At 41.9% G+C, this 14,490-nt stretch overlaps 1 long non-coding RNA gene across 2 annotated transcripts in view; it reads right to left on the reverse strand.

Annotated features, from left to right (window-relative positions):
• The window catches only part of LOC130357790 (uncharacterized), a 72,626-nt gene extending 58,846 nt beyond the window's left edge, over nucleotides 1-13,780 (reverse strand). For both annotated transcript variants that reach the window (XR_008889265.1, XR_008889266.1), the window contains exons 1-3: nucleotides 13,665-13,780; nucleotides 12,284-12,341; nucleotides 144-228 (exon numbers count right to left, since the gene is read on the reverse strand). This is a non-coding gene — a long non-coding RNA (uncharacterized LOC130357790). The remainder of the gene's footprint in view (nucleotides 1-143; nucleotides 229-12,283; nucleotides 12,342-13,664) is intronic.
• Nucleotides 13,781-14,490: the final 710 nt, after the last annotated feature.

Here is a 14,490-nt window from a genome sequence, read left to right on the forward strand (position 1 = left end):
AACCTTTCATTTAAGGCAGCACCTGCTTATTATCTTAGGGCCTGTCCAACATGTGGGCTGAAAAGGGCGAATCTGTTTCATGCCTTGTGGTTGTACTTTGTGATCCAGACATTGTGGGCGCAGGTTAAATCATTCATACGTACTACATGGTGTAGGCAGGTCCCACTGTCTCCCATCAGCATGATTTTTCATTATATACCGGTGTCTCCACAATGGAATTCCAGTGGCCTAATTGTAGACAAGAGGATTCATGTTAGCTTATTAGTAACAGATAAGTGCATCCTTAGGCACTGCTTGAAGAATTCTTTTTGAATGTTTGAGATCAATGATACACTGAAACAGATTTTCTTTCATGACAGATTAGATACCTTACGAAATCAGATAAGGGTGCGAATCACTTGAAAAAAATATTTGTGGGCCCTGCTTAACCACTTAAGGACGCAGGACGTACAGGTACGCCCCCGTTCCCGAGTCCTTGAGAACTCAGGGCGTACCTGTACGTCCTGAGTCCTGCTAATGGGGTTTAAATCGTTCTCAGGTGCGGAGAACGGGTTAAACCCCGTGCGTCCCGGTTACTACGGGCAGCCAGGACCTACGGCTAATGCCGGGCACCGCCGATCCGGCCGATTCCCGGCATTAACCCTTTAGATGCCGCGATCAAAGTTGATTGCGATGTCTAAACTAAAAGTAAAACTATCCCGACAGCTCAGCGGAGCTGAACGGGACTATCACGACAGAATCGCGATGTCCCGATCAGCTTACTGGGCGACGGGAGGGTCCTCACCTGCCTCTTCATCGTCCGATCGGCAATCTACTGCTCCATGCCTTCAGGCTAGAGCAGCAGAGCGCCTGCAACACTGATCAAGGATATGCTATGGCATAGCACTAATCAGTGTATGCAATCAAAAGATTGCATAGTATAGCCTCTTAAGGGAAAAAAAAAAAAAGTTAAAAGTGGTAAAAGAAAAATAAGAGAATAAATATGAATAAGCCCCCCTCCCCAATAAAAGTTTGAATCACCCCCATTTTCCTATTTTTGAAATAAAATAATGTAATAAAAAAAATCATATGTGGTACCACTGCATGCGTAAATGTCCAAACTATTAAAATATAAGGTTAGCTAAACCGCACGGGCGATGGCGTACACGTAAAAAAATACCAAAGTCCAAAATTGTGAATTTTTGGTCACTTCATATACCAAAAAAATTATAATAAAAAGCGATCAAAAAGTCCCATCAAAGCAAAAATAGTACCAATAAAAACTACAGACCACAGTGCAAAAAATAAGCCCCATATAGCCCCATACGTGGAAAAATAAGCCCCATATAGGGGTCAGAAGATGACGATTTTAAACATACTCATTTTGGTGCATGTCATTCTAATTTTTTTTTAAGTAGTAAAATAAATAAAACCTACATAAATTGGGTTTCCCTGTAACCGTATGTGTAATTTTTACCAAAAAGTGCACTGCGTAGAAACAGAAGCCCTAAAAAGTTGGTAAATGGCATTGTTTTCTTTTTTATTTCACCTTACAAAATTTTTTTTTGTTTCGCCGCAGATTATGTTATAAAATGAGTAATGTCATTACAAAGTACAATTGGTGGCGCAAAAAACAAGCCCTTCTATGGTTCTGTAGGGGCAAAATTGTACGCGTTATGATTTTTAGAAGATGAGGAGGAAAAAACGAAAGTGCAAAAATGAAGATTGTTTTGAGTCCTTAAAGTAGGTCCTTAAAGGGGAACTCCTCCTCTAGACATCTTATCTCCTATCCAAAGGATAGGGGATAAGATGTCAGATCGCCAGGGTCCTGCTGCTGGGGACCCATGGGATCGCCGCTGCGGCACCGCAAGCGAGTTACTGCACAGAGCGAGTTCGCTCTGCGTGTAATGATGGGCAATACAGGGGCCAGAGCATCGTTATGTCACGGCCCCGCACATCGTGACGTCACGGTCCACCCCCTCAATACAAGTCTATGGGAGGGGGCGTGGCAGTCGTCACGAGGGGTGGAGCCATGACGTCACGCTGCTCCGTCCCCTGTATCGCCCGTCATTACGCACAGAGCGAACTCGCTCTGTGCAGTAATGATAGCGGGGTGCCACAGCGGCGATCCCGGGGGTCCCCAGCAGCGGGACCCCGGCGATCAGACATCTTATCCCCTATCCTTTGGATAGGGGATAAGATGTCTAGGGGTTAAAAGTATGTCTTGTTTGTAAATTTCTAAACTTAGATGTCCCTTATGTTTCCAATAATTAATGTGGATTCTATGTATTTGTATTGGGTCTGTGTAAATATTTAATAAAATTGAGAAAAACAATCGGTAAACAGATAACTGAAATCTGATCTTAGGGACAGAACAAATATTAAATAGTTCATATTATAATAAATATAAAGAGAATTTCTATTTGATACCGTAGGTTTTGGAGTAAAGTATGATGTGCATGTATTTAGTACATTTTGGATCTGGATTGGTTCTTAAAATGGAGTTTGACTTTCATATTATTTCTTGTTATACTTTTGGTTGTTACATGGTTACATAAATATTCTTATTCTCTCTTTGTAGAACAGAGAGTGTTCTTTGTGTTCACAATGCCACAACCATACCAGAAGATTTTTTTTGCATGCAATGAATATGTGACTTCAACATGAAATTTATTTACATGTAATGTAATTTCACCTAGATAGACTTGTAATATTTATGCAACTTTATGTAACATTTTTGTGGTTGCCTTCACTGATAATAAAGGAGGAAGCTGATAAAAAGTAAAAGAAACAAAGACATTTGTCCTGATTTACTAATAGTAAAATGACTGTTTCTTGTAGATGTGTCTGCCAGGCTTTGGCGCACAGTTGAAAGAAAAAAAGAAAAACTTTCAAACTTACATTTTGCAATCAGATCCTTTAAAAGGTGGTGTGTCAGAGTTATCATGTTAAGGCTAGGTCACACGTGATGTATTTTGCTGCATATTTTTCTACTCATTGAAGTCAGTGGGTAGCAAAATACGTAGCTGATTTTGCTATTCATTGACTTCAATGGGTAGGAAAATTTGCAGCAGCAAATAGACAGCAAAATACGGCATGTGTGACTCTACCCTAATTGTCAGTTTTAGGGTTTTTAGAATCCAAAAAACAGGTAAAATTTTGTAGGGAAGAATTATCTTTTTCACATTATTTCAACCATAAAACAACAATACACCTTCTGTATTGTAATTATACATGTAATTTTCTTTTTTTTTTTTTTAATAAACAAACCCTTTTAAACAAAAATAGAAATTGATTCTGTTGTATTCCCAGGCTCTTTAATCCCCAGGAAAACATGCCTCCATCTACCCTCACAAGTCAAGTCCCTGTTGAAAGTTCAACATATGAAGTGTTTATTTTATTGTGCTGCTCTGTGTCACAATTGCTAGGGAATGTGCATCACAAAAAATTACTTTGAATGGAAATACACAGTAGGCTTTCAAAAACTCTAACTAAAAGACTTGACCCTATTTAAATTTTTGAAAAAAAATAAAGTTTTACCAATATATGGCTAGGTTTCCACTAGTTTTTTTTTTTCACACCTAAAAACACACCAGCAAAAATGCCAGAAAAACTGCCAACGCTTTTTCCTACGTTTTGGCAGTTTTTCTGGCGTTTTTGCCTTTTAGTGAAAATTGCATTTTTTGGCCCCTTTGGCATTTTTTTCTAAATTTGTTGGGTACCCAAAAAAAAATTAAAAAAGGATGCAGTAGGGATGGAAAGAGATGTACCCGACAGAGGGACCTAAAAATGTAGCCAACAATAATATAAATTTAGAAAGGGGCCATTTAAATTTAAAAATAATATATTCTTATAATTAATTTACATTTTTTATTAGTAATGTATTTTAACCCCTTCATGACTCAGGGTTTTTCCATTTTTGCACTTTCATTTTTTCCTCCTTACCTTTAAAAAATCATAACTCTTTAAATTTTGCACCTAAAAATCCATTTGCGTCACCAATTCTTCTTTGTAATGACATCAGTTATTTTACCCAAAAATCTACAGCGAAACGGAAATAAAATTCATTGTGCGACAAAATTGAATAAAACAACACCATTTTGTAATTTTTGGGGGCTTCCGTTTCTAGGCAGTAAATTTTTCGGTAAAAATTACACCTTATTTTTATTCTGTAGGTCCATATGGTTAAAATGATACCCTACTTATATAGGTTTGATTTTGTCATACTTCTTAAAAAAATCATAACTACATGCAGGAAAATTTATACGTTTAAAATTGTCATCTTCGGACCCCTATAACTTTTTTATTTTTCTGTGTATGGGGTGGTATGAGGGCTAATTTTTTGCGTCGTGATTTGAAGTTTGTTGAAATGATCGGACTTTTTGATCGCTTTTTATTAATTTTTTCATTATATGAAAAGTGACCAAAAATGCACTATTTTGGACTTTGGAATTTTTTTGTGCGTACTCCATTGAACATGCGGTTTAATTAACTATATATTTTTATAATTTGGACATTTCCGCATGCGGCGATACCACATATGTTTATTTTTATTTACACAATTTTTTTTAAATGGGAAAAGGGGGCTGATTCAAACTTTTATTAGGGAAGGGGTTACATAATCTTTATTCTTTTTTTTTTTTTTTGCACTTTTTTTTTGCAGTGTTATAGCTCCCATATGGAGCTATAACACTGCACACACTGATCTTTTACATTGTTCAATGGTTTCTCATAGGAAACCAGTGATCAATGATTCTGCCGCTTGACTGCTCATTCCTGGATCTCAGGCACTGAGCAGTCATTCGGCGATCGGTCAGTATGGAGGCAGGTAGGGACCCTCCGGCTGTCCTGTAAGCTGTTCGGGGTGCCGCGAACAGCTACCTGAGCTAACCAGCATTAGTTTACTTTCACTTTAGACGCGTCGTTCAACTTTGAACGCCACGCGGTGCCGCGCGCTATTAGCCACGGGTCCCGGCCGTGGCCCCGCGTTATAGAATGGGAGCCGACCCATGACGTACAAGTATGTCATGGGTCGGGACAGGGTTTATAATGTGTTTTAATAAAGTGTGTGTGTGTTTTTAACTTCTTTTTTTTTTCTTTTCTTTTTTTAGTTAGTACTACTACTCCCAGCATGGAACACACTGTTGCATGATGGTAGTAGTAGTTCCTGTACTAATAGACAGATCACCCTGGGTGTCACTCCTGACACCCGATGTGATCGTCCTATCTATTGCAGAGATGCGGAGCAGCACTATACAGCGCTTGCATCTCTGCTCTGGACTCCAGGCTGGTCAGTAATGTGAATAGAATTCACATTTTCCTCCCAGAGTGGTGAATGGCCAGATGGTGGCAGCCAATCCCCGCTCTCAGTGGGAAATATGAATCAGTGATGTGAATTTATATTCACATCACTGGCCGGCCGGAGTACAGAGCCGGCCAGTGAGCAGAGATGCGACCAGCTCCGCATCTCAGGGATGAAGGATGATCGCAGCGGGTGTCAGGAGTGACACCCGCCGTGATCTTTCCTTAACTGCAGGTACTACTGCTCCCAACATGGAGAACACTCAGCTCCATGCTGGGAGCTGTAATACCTGCATTAATAGACAGAGCGCAGCGAGTGTCACTTCTGACACCTGTTGTAATCTGTCTATTAATGCAGGTACCACAGCTGTCAGCATGGAGCAGAGTGTGCTCCATGTTGGGAGCAGTAGTACCTGCAATTAAGGAAAGATCCCAGCGGGTGTCACTTCTGACACCCACTGTGATTCTCCTGTATAATGCATAAATGCGGGCGGCCAGTCGCTCTTCTATGGTCCCCTGCACTGACGTATATATATTCACCTATTCATATTTCCCACAGAGTTGTGATTGGCTGGAACCATTTGGCCAATCACAGCTCTCTGCGGGAAATATGAATAGGTGTATATATGCGGCAGTGCAGGGGACCAGAGAAGAGCGGCCGCCCACATCTATACATTATGCAGGGGGATCGCAAAGGATGTCAGAAGTGTAACCCGGGGTGATCTGTCAATTAGTACATGTACTACCACTCCCATCATGGAACAGTGTGTCCCATGCTGGGAGTAGTAGTACTACCTAAAAAATTTTAAAAAATTAAGAAAAAAAAGTGAAAAAGTTAGAAACACACTTTATTCAACACATTATTAAAATACATTATTAATAAAAAGTTTAACAAAATTAATTAAATCAAATATAGAATTTTTACATTTAAATGGCCCCTTTCTAAATTTTTTTTATTTTTGGCTACATTTTTAGTTCCCTGCCCACCCACATAAATTGATCCCTGTTTAAAAATTTATAAAAATTTTGTTAGAAAAAAAATACATTTCGAGAAATATAATTTTTTCCATCACTACTGTATCTTTTTTATTATTATTTTTTAATGGTACACTATGAAATGTTATTAAAAAAGGTATCTCCATCACTTTTTTGGATCGCTAAAATCCAAAAAAGAGTAAAAACCGCCAGCAAAAACGCCAAAGTTAAAACCCACATGGCGTTTTTCTTGGCTTTTTTTTCACTCCCATAGACTCCTATTAGGTTGGCAGTATAGTTCCCCCACATTAGGTTGGCAGTATAGTTCCCCCACATTAGGTTGGCAGTATAGTTCCCCCACATTAGGTTGGCAGTACAGTTCCCCCCATATTAGGTTGGCAGTACAGTTCCCCCCTTATTAGGTTGGCAGTACAGTTCCCCCCACATTAGGCGCAGTACAGTTCGCCCCACATTAGATGCAGTACAGTTCCCCCACATTAGGTGCAGAATAGTTCCCCCACATTAGGTACAGTACAGTTCCCCCCACGTTGGGTGCAGTATAGTTCCCCCCACATTAGGTGCAGTACAGTTCCCCCACATTAGGTGCAGTACAGTTCCCTCACATTTGGTGCAGTACATTTCCCCCACATTAGGTGCAGTACAGTTCCCCCACTTTAGGTACAGTACGGCTCCCCCACATTAGGTGCAGTACAGTTTCCCCACATTAGGTGCAGTATAGTTCCCCCACATTAGGTGCAGTACAGTTCTCCCACATTAGGTGCACATTAGGTTGGCAATATAGTTTCCCCACATTAGGTTGGCAGTATAGTTCCCCCCACATTAGGTTGGCAGTACAGTTCCCCCCATATTAGGTTGGCAGTACAGTTCCCCCCACATTAGTTGCAGTATAGTTCCCCCACATTAGGTGCACATTAGGTTGGTAATATAGTTTCCCCACATTAGGTTGGCAGTATAGTTCCCCCCACATTAGGTTGGCAGTACAGTTCCCCCCACATTAGGTTGGCAGTACAGTCCCCCCACATTAGGTGCAGTACAGTTCCCCCACATTAGGTGCAGTATAGTTCCCCCACATTAGGTGCAGTACAGTTCCCCCACATAAGGTGCAGTATAGTTCTACACATTTGGTGCAGTATAGTTCCTCCACATTAGGTGCAGTATAGTTCCCCCACATTATTAATAAAAAGTTTAACAAAATTAATTAAATCAAATATAGAATTTTTACATTTAAATGGCCCCTTTCTAAATTTTTTTTATTTTTGGCTACATTTTTAGTTCCCTGCCCACCCACATAAATTGATCCCTGTTTCAAAATTTATAAAAATTTTGTTAGAAAAAAAATACATTTCGAGAAATATAATTTTTTCCATCACTACTGTATCTTTTTTATTATTATTTTTTAATGGTACACTATGAAATGTTATTAAAAAAGGTATCTCCATCACTTTTTTGGATCGCTAAAATCCAAAAAAGAGTAAAAACCGCCAGCAAAAACGCCAAAGTTAAAACCCACATGGCGTTTTTCTTGGCTTTTTTTTCACTCCCATAGACTCCTATTAGGTTGGCAGTATAGTTCCCCCACATTAGGTTGGCAGTATAGTTCCCCCACATTAGGTTGGCAGTATAGTTCCCCCACATTAGGTTGGCAGTACAGTTCCCCCCATATTAGGTTGGCAGTACAGTTCCCCCCTTATTAGGTTGGCAGTACAGTTCCCCCCACATTAGGCGCAGTACAGTTCGCCCCACATTAGATGCAGTACAGTTCCCCCACATTAGGTGCAGAATAGTTCCCCCACATTAGGTACAGTACAGTTCCCCCCACGTTGGGTGCAGTATAGTTCCCCCCACATTAGGTGCAGTACAGTTCCCCCACATTAGGTGCAGTACAGTTCCCTCACATTTGGTGCAGTACATTTCCCCCACATTAGGTGCAGTACAGTTCCCCCACTTTAGGTACAGTACGGCTCCCCCACATTAGGTGCAGTACAGTTTCCCCACATTAGGTGCAGTATAGTTCCCCCACATTAGGTGCAGTACAGTTCTCCCACATTAGGTGCACATTAGGTTGGCAATATAGTTTCCCCACATTAGGTTGGCAGTATAGTTCCCCCCACATTAGGTTGGCAGTACAGTTCCCCCCATATTAGGTTGGCAGTACAGTTCCCCCCACATTAGTTGCAGTATAGTTCCCCCACATTAGGTGCAGTACAGTTCTCCCACATTAGGTGCACATTAGGTTGGTAATATAGTTTCCCCACATTAGGTTGGCAGTATAGTTCCCCCCACATTAGGTTGGCAGTACAGTTCCCCCCACATTAGGTTGGCAGTACAGTCCCCCCACATTAGGTGCAGTACAGTTCCCCCACATTAGGTGCAGTATAGTTCCCCCACATTAGGTGCAGTACAGTTCCCCCACATAAGGTGCAGTATAGTTCTACACATTTGGTGCAGTATAGTTCCTCCACATTAGGTGCAGTATAGTTCCCCCACATTAGATGCAATACAGTTCCCCCACATTAGGTGCAGTACAGTTCCCCCACATTAGGTTGGCAGTATAGTTCCCCCACATTAGGTTGGCAGTATAGTTCCCCCACATTAGGTGCAGTATGATTCCTCCACATTAGGTGCAGTATAGTTCCCCCACATTAGGTGCAGTACAGTTCCCCCACATTAGGTGCAGTATAGTTCTCCACATTAGGTGCAGTATAGTCAGGGGTCAAGTCCTGGTGAAAAAAAGTGAAGGAACTCATCCAAGAATTGCACTCAAGAGATGGTCATGAAGGACTACTTCTAATGGGAATGGTGTTCCTGCTGTGGAAAAAGTGCAGGAACTCAGTTCCCACACATTCCTGTAGGACTTGAGACCTGAGTATAGTTCACCCACATTAGGTGCAGTACAGTTCCCCCACATTAGGTGCAGTATAGTTCCCCCACATTAGGTATAGTATAGTTCCTACACATTAGGTGCAGTATAGCTCCCCACATTAGGTGCAGTATAGTTCTCCACATTAGGTGCAGTATAGTTCCCCCACAGACATACAGCCTTCAGCCTTATAGAGTGTATGGCTGGAGGCTGCATGTCTGTGTACTGCCCCACTTCAGTGTTCCGACCACCGCTCCTCCTCCGCAAAGGAACCGCAAAGAGAGGTTTCCGCAAAGGAACCGCAACCAATTCGTTACTTAGTTTTGAAAGTTACCACCCTGACTATGTTAAAAAATCACTTCCATATGGACAACTAATTAGACTACGTAGAATTAATGACACACTCACCTCTTTTGATAAACCAGCAGAAGAATTATTGGGGCGACTACTTGAAATGAAAATACCCCAAACCTTTATTACAACATGCTTACATAAAAGCAAGAAGTTTAGAACACACTGCAATTAGTGATGAGCGGCATATGCCCTATTTGAATTTGCGATATTTCGCGAATATGAGGACGAAGTTTTTTTGAATTGTGAAATTTCGCTATTGCAAATGCGAAAATTAATAGCGAAATTTTACTCGTCTGCGCATGTGCGCTATAACATCATGCGAGGGACGTTTCTAGGGACGTTGCTAAGCTCTGACAACTGTGCTTGCAGAACTCTCATTGGCTCACAGGCATAAGTAGGGTGGAATTTCCACGAATATTCACATTGCGAATATTCGTATTGCGAATATTCGCAATGCGAATATTCGCATGCATAAACCTTTTGCCTCACAGTCTCATCCCTGGGTCTTTAATGAAATGATAAGCATTGCATTTATCAGTCGAAGGAGATCCCTACAATGTGCTCAGTTTTTAAAACAGTTTGAAAAAAAGATGAATATTCGTAATAGCGAATTTTAATCGCGAAATTTGTAATATTCGCAAATTCGCGAATATGCCATATTCGCAACGAATATTCAAATTGTGAATATTCGTGAGCAACATTAACTGCAATCATAAAGAAAAACCTCGACATCAGACAGGTTCTAACCAGAATAAACGCTTTGTCTTTTCTTTTGAATTTAGCCCTATGGAGGCGACATTAAAGAGGGCTATTCACAAGAACTGGCACATTTTAGCCCAGGACGAGCATCTGCGGGATGTGGCCAAGAAAAAGCCTCTGATCACGTTCCACAGAAGCCCCAACTTAAGAGACAAGCTGATTAAGGGTTGTGTGACTACTACCCAAGATGACTGGTTATCCAAATATACCCCCAAAGGAAATTATAGATGTGGCTCATGCCATTGGTGTAAATGTATGTAACCAGGTCAGGAAGTCCAGTTGGGAGGGGTTAAGTGGTTTGTTAGCCAACACAGTACTTGCCGGACCAAATCTGTGGTTTATGCCATCAAATGCCAATGTGGGCATTTTTATATAGGCAAAACGATCAGATCCGTTAACACTCGTTTTTCCGAACACGTACGCTCTACAGCTACTGGCAAAGGTTTGCCCCGACTAATCAAACACATACAGGAATGCCATGGAGGTGACATCAAATCTATGTCCTTCATGGGATTACTTTGTGTGCAAAATCTAGTTGATGGGGGTAAGAGAAATGATATGTTATTAAAACATGAAACATCGATCATCCTGAAGACAGAAGTCTTGGGCAACCTGGGACTGAATGAGTAAAAAGATATCAGTATCTGGAATAAATAGATTTATGTTGTGGTTATGTTGATTTCCTTGTCGCATATACTTTAGGGCTTTATATCACTACTGTTATTTGGTGCCATGTACATTATGGTTTTAGGGTCAGAGATAGATATATAGATTTCTTTGTTATCTTTATAGATATTATTATCTTTTTCATTTTCAGTTTTAGTTCTGACCCCATTTAGTATGTGCCTTTCCAATCATGGTTTTATTGTAATTTCATGTGTATGCACGTTTTTATATGTTGCGTCTTTTTCTATGTGTGAACACTTACTTAAGTTGTAACAAACTTCAGTATGCGCCCTCCTCACCTTTCAGCAATGGAGTAGTCAACTCACAGGTGAGACTTGATTTGGAAGGCTGGTCGCATACTTAAATACAAACCTACAATTCCGGCCATACACCGACTAAAGTCCATAAATGCTAGAATGAACTAACTATAAACCTACAACTAGCACCCAATAAGAATCCAGAAATATAAAGTAAAAAAATGAAAATACTTTATTTAGAACATTTCAATATACACAATATGGGACCCACCCAATTAAAACAACCCACCCTTAAAAATGAACCCCACAAAAATAGACAGGGGATAGCTCATCTCTAGACCCTAGCATACATGAAAGAATCAAAAAATATCAAAATCAAAGAAGGAAATAATGTGGTCATGTGTCATTACCTAAGGTAGTCATACTGGGTCCTGCAAGATCACTATGCCCCCGCCGCCGCCTCAACACGTGTTTCGTATTCTTCCTCAGGAGGTGGGGATTAACACACTTAGTGTCCTTTTTATATCCGCCTGTCCATAATTGGCGCATGCGTCCGGGCCGCCCGCCGCCGGTAGTTCCGGGAACCGTCACTGAGACGCACACGTCACATCCGGTGACGCGCTATCCCCGTATTGACAGCTCCTCGGAACGCCCAGCGGTGACGGAACCACACGCATGCATACTGACAGGGGGATATCCTCACAAGGTTAGAGTAGATTGGCGCAGGTGTATCTCCGCTGACCAAACAGTGTCACGGTTCACGCATGCGCCCCACTATCTCAAACGTGAACTTAAAATGCGCGTAATGGAACACATCCGTGATATAAAAAGATCAGCCCAAGAGGATTGGTGTGACCAACCAGGTATGAGAGGGAAACCAGTAGCGAGGCATTTTAGGGAACACCACCAATCTAATTGGAGACTTCTCACCGTGAAAGGAATTGATAGGGTATATATGGGCAACCAAGGGGGGGATATGATGAATGCCCTCCTGAAAAAAGAGACCAAATGGATAATTGAATTGAACACGATGGCCCCCAAAGGTTTCAATGAGTATCTGAGCTTTTCATCTTTCTTGTAAGATTTTAATTTAGTTTTTATTCCTACTTACCATCTTAGTTGTCCTTTACGAACACGCTGATTACTGCAGGATGAGAAGATCTGTCCACCTACGAGAAGAACAATAGGAAGAATTTAATACATCAGCGCAATTGTGTATGATAGTTGTGATGTATGGTGGGCATGGTGGGGGGGGGGGAGTGTGTGTGTGCAAGTGTGTGTGAGGGCGTATGGGGGGGGATAAGGGGGTGGGGGGTGTACGGTGTGTGAGTGTGGTATTGGTTTGCAATGGGGAGGTTTAGGTTTATGGATTGAATATGGAGATATGCACTATTATTTATATTGGTTTTTGACCATCTTTATCACTTGGGTTATATTATACAAAAAAAAGGGGGGAGGGGGACAGGGGTGTTATTATGGGTTGAGCAAGGTTCAAATACCACCTTCTTTACACAGTTTTAGTATTATTATTATTATATTTTGAATTATATCCTTATGTTAATGCACTTTCAGAATATTCACTTACACATAGTGAAGGATTACACTTAGGGGTTAAAAAAAAAAGAGGGGGGGGGGAGGGGGGTCTATGTCCAATAGGATTATAGATATGGATGTAGTGTTGCATCCTGATACTTGTAATTAAAAATATGTGATATGCAATATGTTGCGCTGATGTGTGTGTTCCGTTACGTAACTTAAATTTAAAATTATAATTATGCAATGTATTCACTGTTTGGGTAATGATTTTTGTATTTAGGCAAGTGGGATGGAGTACAGGTTGCTCTTGATAATATTTAACGTATCTAAGTTGTGTTATTACCCATCCATTATTCATCCATGCGGTCTATTGGGCGTTATAAATATTGTAAAATGTGGTCATCTGTTATTATCTAGGCTAGAGTGTTTGAGATAGTGGGGCGCATGCTGGGCGTTCCGAGGAGCTGTCAATACGGGGATAGCGCGTCACCGGATGTGACGTGTGCGTCTCAGTGACGGTTCCCGGAACTACCGGCGGCGGGCGGCCCGGACGCATGCGCCAATTATGGACAGGCGGATATAAAAAGGACACTAAGTGTGTTAATCCCCACCTCCTGAGGAATAATACGAAACATGTGTTGAGGCGGGCATAGTGATCTTGCAGGACCCAGTATGACTACCTTAGGTAATGACACATGACCACATTATTTCCTTCTTTGATTTTGATATTTTTGTGATTCTTTCATGTATGCTAGGGTCTAGAGATGAGCTATCCCCTGTCTATATTTGTGGGGTTCATTTTTAAGGATGGGTTGTTTTAATTGGGTGGGTCCCATATTGTGTATATTGAAATGTTCTAAATAAAGTATTTTAATTTTTTGACTTTATATTTCTGGATTCTTATTGGGTGCTAGTTGTAGGTTTATATATATATATATATATATATGGTCGCATACTTAAGTTTGTGAAACTGGATGTGACGTATGGTCCAGTAGAAGCCGCAATTGCGGTGAAACGGTCGTTGACCTGTCTCCCTCGTCTCCGCTCCCGAAGTCTGTGAACCCTTTTGTCTGAAATAAAGAAGTACCTTTTATACCAGTGCATCGAGTGCCATGAGCATCTTTTCTACGTGCTTGCATGGCCCTATTTTACTAATGTATTTCTAGCTAGTTTTGATAAGTGTTACGCCGAGCGCTCCAGGTCCCCGCTCCTCCCCGGAGCGCTCGCTACACTCTCCTCACTGCAGCGCTCCGGTCAGATCCACTGACCCGGGGCGCTGCGATACCGCCTCCAGCCGGGATGCGATTCGCGATGCGGGTAGCGCTCGCTCGCGATGCGCACCCCGGCTCCCGTACCTGACTCGCTCTCCGTCAGTCCTGTCCCGGCGCGCGCGGCCCCGCTCCCTAGGGCGCGCGCGCGCCGGGTCTTTGCGATTTAAAGGGCCACTGCGCCGCTGATTGGCGCAGTGGTTCCAATTAGTGTTATCACCTGTGCACTTCCCTATATCACCTCACTTCCCCTGCACTTCCTTGCCGGATCTTGTTGCCATCGTGCCAGTGAAAGCGTTTCCTTGTGTGTTCCTAGCCTGTGTTCCAGACCTCCTGCCGTTGCCCCTGACTACGATCCTTGCTGCCTGCCCCGACCTTCTGCTACGTCCGACCTTGCTTCTGTCTACTCCCTTGTACCGCGCCTATCTTCAGCAGCCAGAGAGGTTGAGCCGTTGCTAGTGGATACGACCTGGTCACTACCGCCGCAGCAAGACCATCCCGCTTTGCGGCGGGC

The sequence above is a fragment of the Hyla sarda genome, chromosome 2, assembly GCF_029499605.1.
Source record: "Hyla sarda isolate aHylSar1 chromosome 2, aHylSar1.hap1, whole genome shotgun sequence".
Taxonomy (NCBI): domain Eukaryota; kingdom Metazoa; phylum Chordata; class Amphibia; order Anura; family Hylidae; genus Hyla; species Hyla sarda.